The sequence below is a fragment of the Plectropomus leopardus genome, chromosome 7 (assembly GCF_026936395.1).
Source record: "Plectropomus leopardus strain MGB_pleo_1.0 chromosome 7, ASM2693639v1, whole genome shotgun sequence".
Lineage (NCBI taxonomy): Eukaryota > Metazoa > Chordata > Actinopteri > Perciformes > Serranidae > Plectropomus > Plectropomus leopardus.
The window spans coordinates 21346237-21354498 of record NC_142182.1 but is presented as its reverse complement, the minus strand read 5'-3'; positions in this window follow the sequence as shown (position 1 = coordinate 21354498).

Here is an 8262-nt window from a genome sequence, read left to right as displayed (position 1 = left end):
AATAAATTGGGAAAAATGAAGAGAAGTTGCCCCTGAACAGATATGGCGTATGGCTCCAAAGGTTTTAGAGCCAGCCCTGCAAGCTGTAGGGCATAAGGAAATAATAGAAGGAGCAGCAGAAATTATCATATGAAAGCACTTTAAACAGAAAAAACAACAGCTGTTGGCATGTATAGTGGGTGACTGTTAGCATGTAATGAGTGGTTTCTAAGGGTGACACTAAACACTGAAATAAATTACATTTGGTGTGTTTGCACATCAACTGTCAAGATGCATTGATGTGTAACAGACTTCAAATGAAACATAAAAAAGAGCAAGAAGAACTGTACTGTCATGTTGGCTCTGACTGTGGGAAGGCCCAGAGGCAAGTGCAGTGCTTAACAGCTTTAGTTATTCATGGAATCGAAAATGTAATTAATATAAATTTAGTTATATGTGTGTGTGTGTGTGTGTGTGTGTGTGTGTGTGTGTGTACATATACTGTACATATACTGTACATACACATGCAAACATACATATACGTACATATACACGCACATACATTTATTCATACATACACACACACACACACACACACATACTGAAAGACAGTTTCCTTGGTTTACCCTTACATAATATGTTGACATTTTTCTATGTAAGTTCCTTATATTAAATGTTGTTATTTTCCTCTGTAGAGTGAGGTAAAACATAAAGAGGCAGAGAATACCGCCACTGACCATAAACAACAGATTGACCATCTTTTGACCATACATATATGCTGAATGTCTGGAAATTTGTCTTGATGGCACTTGGGCTCATCCATCATTAACAGTATAATAACACAGTCTGATCTATATGGCCAAATACAGGACAAAGACCTCAAGTGCATTCCAAAGTCAAACTGCAAAGCCTTCAATAACAGATTCACTCAGCATGCCGTATGTGTCTGCCTTTTCTACATCTTCTTGCATGATGTGAACTACCAGACAATCATTGAATTGCTCATATTAGGAAGGTATGTTCTTTAATAAACCATCAACTGAACATTTAATCCAATCATTATGAAGACTATTTATTTCCAAAGACACATGACTTAACTGCATTAAGCTTTGATAAAATATTCACTTAAGTAATTTCACATGACAACAACCAAGAACCGAATTCAGTGTTGAATGTTGGATGCTGGCACAGTGAACATCATGGAGGCATTGCAGAAAGGAGGGGAAAAGTTTTTAAAAACGGTCAGTCACACTGCCTGTGTGGCTCATTTCGAGTAAACAGAGCATTAACATTGATTGCCTATGGCAGAAAGTGAAACATTTTATATGCCTGATGTAGACCTCAGGGAGCAAGAACTTGTCTGTGCCAGAGCCTTACAACCCACACAGCTGTGGTTGGTCAGAGTAAGCTGAATCCCAGAGAGTATAGTAGATGGAGAGCAGAAAGGAATATCCAAACATAATCATATTTTGATTTATGAAGCAGTTAAAAAAACACAAAAACAAGCAGTCGAATAAGGAAAATACATAAACCCTGACAATGATAGAAATCAGTTTATTTTTACCAACTATAATCAGTTCCAATCCTTCTGGTCAAATGTTGGTCCAGACCACACGTGAATGTAGCTTTTGGAACAAGTTTTTTTTAAATCACTACTTGATGGTTTAAGACAGGGTTTGTGCTTGAGAGTTGACAGCTGTAACAATAACATGGACGAGTAGTGTAAAGATGTGGGAACAAGACTGGAAGCCTATAAATAGTAGGGTTTATAATAAACTTCTAAACAATTTAACAATGGTGTTTTACTTTTTAAAACCTAACTCTTAAAGTTGGAAAATGTATTTACATTCATACTATATTCATACGCTACCGTAATGTCAAAAAAATAAAAATGGTGGGATGACACAAAAAGAATCAAATATGCACTATAGCTTGCCTGCTGGTAATTCAAAGCACATGGTATCCCCACTGACCGAAAGAAATTAAAGTTGTGAAACAGTAACGGTTGGGGGAAATTGACTTACATGGCATCATTAAACATACAGAAGAAACACACCAAACGGCACTTCCTAACAGACTCAAACAGTCTGCGTCTCACTGTTGGAGCTCACAGTTCACATCCACTGCTGCCACTGCTGTCAAACAAGGTCATTTCCTGACTTTGCCTTCTCAGTGACGTCAGTGTATTCTTTATTTGTCATACTGTCGAAATAATCATTATGTGCGCATATGTGAAAGTGATTGTTGATTGTGAATTTTTTAATGCAGCATGTCATGGCTCCAATAGTGTACAAAGGGAAAGATTGAACTCCAGTGGACCTAATGCATTTTTTATGTAACTCAGAAGAACTGCACAAAATGTGTGTCAAATGAGAAATCTGAACACAGACTGCTGTCTTCAGTGTCTGCAGTTCTTAAAAAAAAGAAAACAAAAAACCAAGCTATTCACTCATTTTTGAGCTGTGACCATACAGCCTTCGGGCCTGAGGAGGAAAAAATAAAAACAACCTTTTCAAATAAGATTCCCATGATTTTATGATCACGAGTCTGACAGCTTTATAAATTCCCCAATTATTTAAAGCCAAATGCTCAATTTTACTCACATCCCCTTTGGAACAACATGTTAGGTAAGGCTTTTATTACAGCCAAACAAACCCTTTAGCCGCATGGATGGTAAGGGTGCATTAATCGACACTCAGCTCTGTTTTGCAGAAGCAGATAAAATATGGGATGGTCTGAAACAGTAAAAGAAGTCCAGGTGGCTCATAATCTGCTTGATAGATATGTACACTTAATCCCAGATGAGATTTCTTAGATGCACAAAATAGTACTGCTCTCTCTCAGTCACACACTTTTTTTTGTGTGTGTGTGTTTTTGTAGCTCAGAGAACATAACAAAAGCAAGATCATTTTAAGTGAAGTGCATGTTTAATATTTCATCTTATTTATCTTTCAGTCACTAATGGGATGTAACATCTGAACTGTGTTAAAATGAACCGATTTTCTCACTGGAAAATGGTCTTTTAAATCCTGATCCCAAGTTTTACCAAAAACTATGCTGTTAATCACTTGCACATTCTTGGCCAATGTTGACCACCATGGCCTTTTTTAACTGTAGCAACTTAACCGAACATAACATAATGTATTGCCATTGTGATATTATTGTGATTATTTCCACTTGCCTTCCTCTGTTTTTGGGATGTGCTCATGGAGATGAATTTTGGCACTGGAGGAGGGGATACATTTTACAAGTTCGACTGACACCTTTTAGGAATCACAGAGAGTGCTGTCAATTATAAACAGTCAGCCAGATGTGTTGTCATGATATCGCATCAAGGACAGCGAAAACAAAAGCAAAAAGAGTGTGACAACTGCATGTGTATCAACTAGTGTAACATGAAGAAGTTCAACAGAGCCAGGTTCTCGTTGCCTGAGCTCCGGGTTACTCAACTGCCTTTGGTAGGGAGCCACTTTTGCAAAATAGCAGGAGGCCAGGGGCAGTCCCATACATGTTTCAAGGATTTCAGAACATTTCTTGGATTTTAGCACGTGTCTAGGATGTTAGGACATTTCTAGGATTCTAAGACATTTCTTGGATTTAAGGACATTTCTGGGATTTCAGGACATTTCTAGGATTTTAGGACATTATTCCAATTTTAGAACATTTCTCGGACTTTAGGATGTTTCTAGGATTTTAGAACATTTTTAGGATTTAAGGACGATTCTAAGCTTTCAGGGCATTTCTCAGATTCTCAGATGTTTCTGGGATTTTAGGACACTTCTAGGATTTTAGGACATTTACAAGGAATAAGCACTATCACCTTGTCATGAACACAACTTGGCCTATTCTGTTAGACAATCCATCACTCTGAGGTGGATTTTTTTTTTTTTAGCTTTTGGTAATGACAAATAATAAACAAATGTTATTGTAGTAAAAAAACAATGCTTACACACACACGCACGCACACACGCACATGCACACACCTCACAACATTTTCCATCAAGGTCAAGAGAAGTATTTAGGAAAAGACATGGGAAGTATTTTTCAGTATTTTTCTACTATTTGATCACAGCCCTTTTGAAAGCTTCTAAGAGTGGTCAAGACTGCATTGACTACATCAATTTGTGAAAGATTTGGTCTGTCTTTGTCAATGCATTTTATTGTAAAGCACATTGAGCTTTAGCAACATAATGTGCTATAAAATTAAATCGCTCAAAGTAAAATATTTATTAGCTTTAAACACTGCAGCATGGTTACAGCCCCAATTCCAACAAAATTGGGACACTGTGTAAAACATAAAAAAAAGAGAAAGAATGCGATGAGTATGTCTGTTACAGCTCCAAGGTTGCCACTTGCTGTTACAGTCTCTGACATGACGGAACCATCAAGTCAGTAAGTTTCAACACGTTTTCATCCTGAGTCCTCATATATTGCTGATGTGCAGTTGACTTCCACATCAACATATTGCATCTTGAGAATGCGGCAGGTGCCGTCTAACCATCCATCAACATAAAATAACTGTAAGACTGGTTCTGTCCAGCAGCATATCATGCGCACACAAAAGGTGCCTTTTGGCATTTCGAACTAACGCCAAATGGACTGTCAAAGCAACACTATTTAAGAGTGCAGAATAAGAATAGGCTGGTTTCAGACAGAGTTCATCAGCTGATTCAAAATGCAATATTACTCACTAATTTTGTCTGATGGGCTGGTCTTATTAACATTTTTAGAAGACTTAAGCAAATAAGGATGTATTGACCCAGAATATATCCAAAAATGTGGACACAAGACCTTGTTAGGTCTAAAGAATGCTCCACAGATGAACTGAAATGGTTACTGACGAGGCTTCTGTGATAAGCCTCAACTGAAATAAAACACCTTATACATACCTGTCAACTACAGGGTGCTGATGGATTAATAGACACTCACCTAACATATCCCATTCATTTGACCAAGCTTTCAGTGCCAGCAGCTTCACAGCAAGCCAAAATCTCTAAATCACTATCAGTGCAAACAGCTGATAAGAGGAAGAGGTCAAACTCACAACTTCCTGACAGAAGATGTAACAAATAGTACTTGGTGTGCGTGATGGGAGGATATCTGAAAACACTCCTCCCTACTTAAAACAGCAGAAAAATGCACTGATAGTGAACAACATCTCCACTTGGCATATCTAAGCAGACACAGGTGTCTACTTTAAGTGAAGAATATTATTACCCACCACAGTATGTATTCAAGCGAGGCTGCACCTCCACCACATATTTTTATTATGTATTATTTTGAGAAGATGGACAAATCTTTCTGCATTAAAGCAAATAGTGAAGTAAACATTGCTGTGAATTTGTGGAAGTCTAAAGAATCATTACAGGGTCAATAAACCCAAATCACAAAAAAAACCACATTGTCTCACTCAGCTCTAGTGCTGTCTCGCCATACATGGTTTTTCTTGCCCAGATTTTCATCTGGCTCTGAAACTACTCCCAATTAAATGTCAGTGAATTAAATTTCCTGTGCAGTGAAAGCTTTGAAAGATTAGTGCTACAGAAATTCAACAGCAACATGTTTTTCCACAAACATGTGAGCAGTTCACAGACCACACAGTCCAATTTCCGTTGGGGCTATATCTTATAATATTCTAATTATTAATTAATTCTAATAATGACTTTAGCATACTCTTATGATACATTTCTTGATGAATACCAGGCCCCAAGGAAAGCAGCTCAGGCTTTCCGAAAATAAAAAAAAATCCCCTCTGGCCCAAAGAGCATTTTCTGGATAGACCACCATTATAGAAGAGATGTCTATAAAACTGTTGACAGGACACCTTAAACTTCAAACAAGGTCAATAATGACTTATGCTTATTTCTATTAGAATTGTTTCTAGTCAAAGTGGTTGCATATTTGTGAAACCTTCCTCAAGCTGAAAATTATTTCAAAAATCTGTGATGTCTTTGCAATGTTAAGTCAATGAGCAGAGCAGGAACTCACAGGTGTGGCCAATGGAAGAAATACTACTGCGCACATTCAGTGGGCTGCATAGCATGGAAAAATGCCTGAAAGATAAACATTTTTTTAGCGTATGCAGCAGGTGAACAACTTGATTGGAATGAATAGGCGCCATCTTGGCACCTGATATATTATTATAAATAATGAAGGTCCAGGAGGCAAACACCATCTTTTCATTTAAGAGTAGACTGACAATTTCCTCTTTGATAAAGCTTATAGTTAGGGCTGGCTTGCCTTGGACCAGCCCCTAGTTAGACCGATATGGGCCTAGTCTATCAAGGGACTTTCTAGCTACTCTTTCCTTCTCACTCTTTTCATTTACATGTCCTTTCACTGCAGATCACTAACTCAGCTTATTTTCCAGAGCCTTTGTGCTCCCTTGTCTCCAAGGTTTCCTCTGATCATGGCTGTGCCTGGACTGTGGGTATTGGTTGCGCTGTGGTCCTGCCCCATGCAAACTATTATTACACATATTATTATTGTTGTAATATACATAAACTTTAATATATGCATATAACATATTTTCATAAACTACTCTTATTAATTTTCAAATTTCTGTTGCTATTGTTATAATCATCATTGCCATTGTTGTTGCTGTGCATCCCTCTCTCTCTCTCCCTCTGTGTATAATTTTGTTATATGGATTACTGTAATTTTATTATGTAGATCTGCTCTGTACACACGACATCTATTGCACATCTGTCCTGGCTTGGAAGAGGGATCCTTCCTCAGCTGCTCTTCCTGAGGTTTCTAACTTTTGTTCTGGTTGGAAAGGTTTTTTTGGGGGGGGTTTCCTCCTTGCTGTGAGGGTCCAAGGACAGAGGGATGTTGCATGCTGTAAAGCCCTTTGAGGCAAATTGTGATTTCTGATATTGGGCTTTATAAATAAAACTGACCTGACTTGTCTATGAAAAATAGAGAGGAAAAAAAAAGAGGGGCTCACCATATTTTTTCCTTGAGGTGATCAGGTTGACATGTAACTCAGCATTTCATTGTTGTCATTGGTTCTTGCAGGGCAAAGTCTGGTGAAGAAAAATAATGATCAGCACCAGCATGTGGAATCTCCTTAAAGGTAATTTAAAACTGTGGCCTTGTTATCACACCACATGGGGGATGTTCTAGCTTTGTCCCTGAAGGCATCAAGTCTGCCACCACAAATACCAGCCACATCAAAGCATACCCATGCAATACCAAAACCACTGTATTTAGATTATTTAGCCACTGAGTAACATCTTTATTTAGAACATTGAAAATGTCCCAAAACTTACCAGCCACAAAGTACTAAGATCTTTATTTGTCTTGAAATTTCTCCTCTCCATCTCTGTAGCTTGAGGAAAACAAACCTTGATTTTTAGAGAAAGCGTGAAGGTGAAGGTAAACTCCATCTGTTGACTATTGAGGTGTATTATGCTCTGTTTATATGGTTCTTATCTTGAGATCAAAGGTTAAGGGATGGTTAGGCCTTGGGGTCTGATGGCTGGAGTATGGACACCCGGCTTAAATTACATGGAATGTGTCCCCTTGGGGTTTTTGTGAGTGAACACAATGGGTGAAGGAATGTTTACTGATAGATCTGTAGATGCTTGTACCTATATAAGACACATGCATGAGCTGTAAGAGAGAGAGATTCACATTGGTCCCGAATCCTCTCCCAGGCAGACCATGGTGCCTGGTGGATGTTGAACTTTGTTGTAATAAATTGATTCTTATGCAACCAAGTCGGTGTCAGCGGAGGTTTCTTCATCGTCTACACATCATTGCTGCTTAGGAAACAACGACACTATACTGTAGTATGTTTACCTTTTGTGCTATGAACAATCAAGCTACCAAACAACACAAGTCAATTCCAGATAACCACCTTCTGCTGTAACCACACATTACTTCTAGCTCTGCTATGGCAACAATGCAATGAAAGACATCCAGAAACTTAATTAACATCAAATCTCTGACTAGTTACTGGAATTTGCTAATGAACACACGCAACCTGTTTCATCTTCTCAGAGAAACATTCTGTCTGTCCATGTGCATGTGGGACCCAAACGCTTACTGGAAACCTTTTATAGCCTACTTGGCCCTCTAAATTGCACATAATATTGTCATGATAAGTTCATATCAATTTTCAGAGCTCACGCTATGCAGTTGGAAAATTGTGCCAGTAACCACCAGAGTGATCTGAGTCAGTCCTGGTCCTTATGTTTTGTTGTATGATGAACAATTAAGTGGAGACATTTATTCATGTTTTAAAGGGTTCTGTATTTTTCAACCTGGACCCTATTT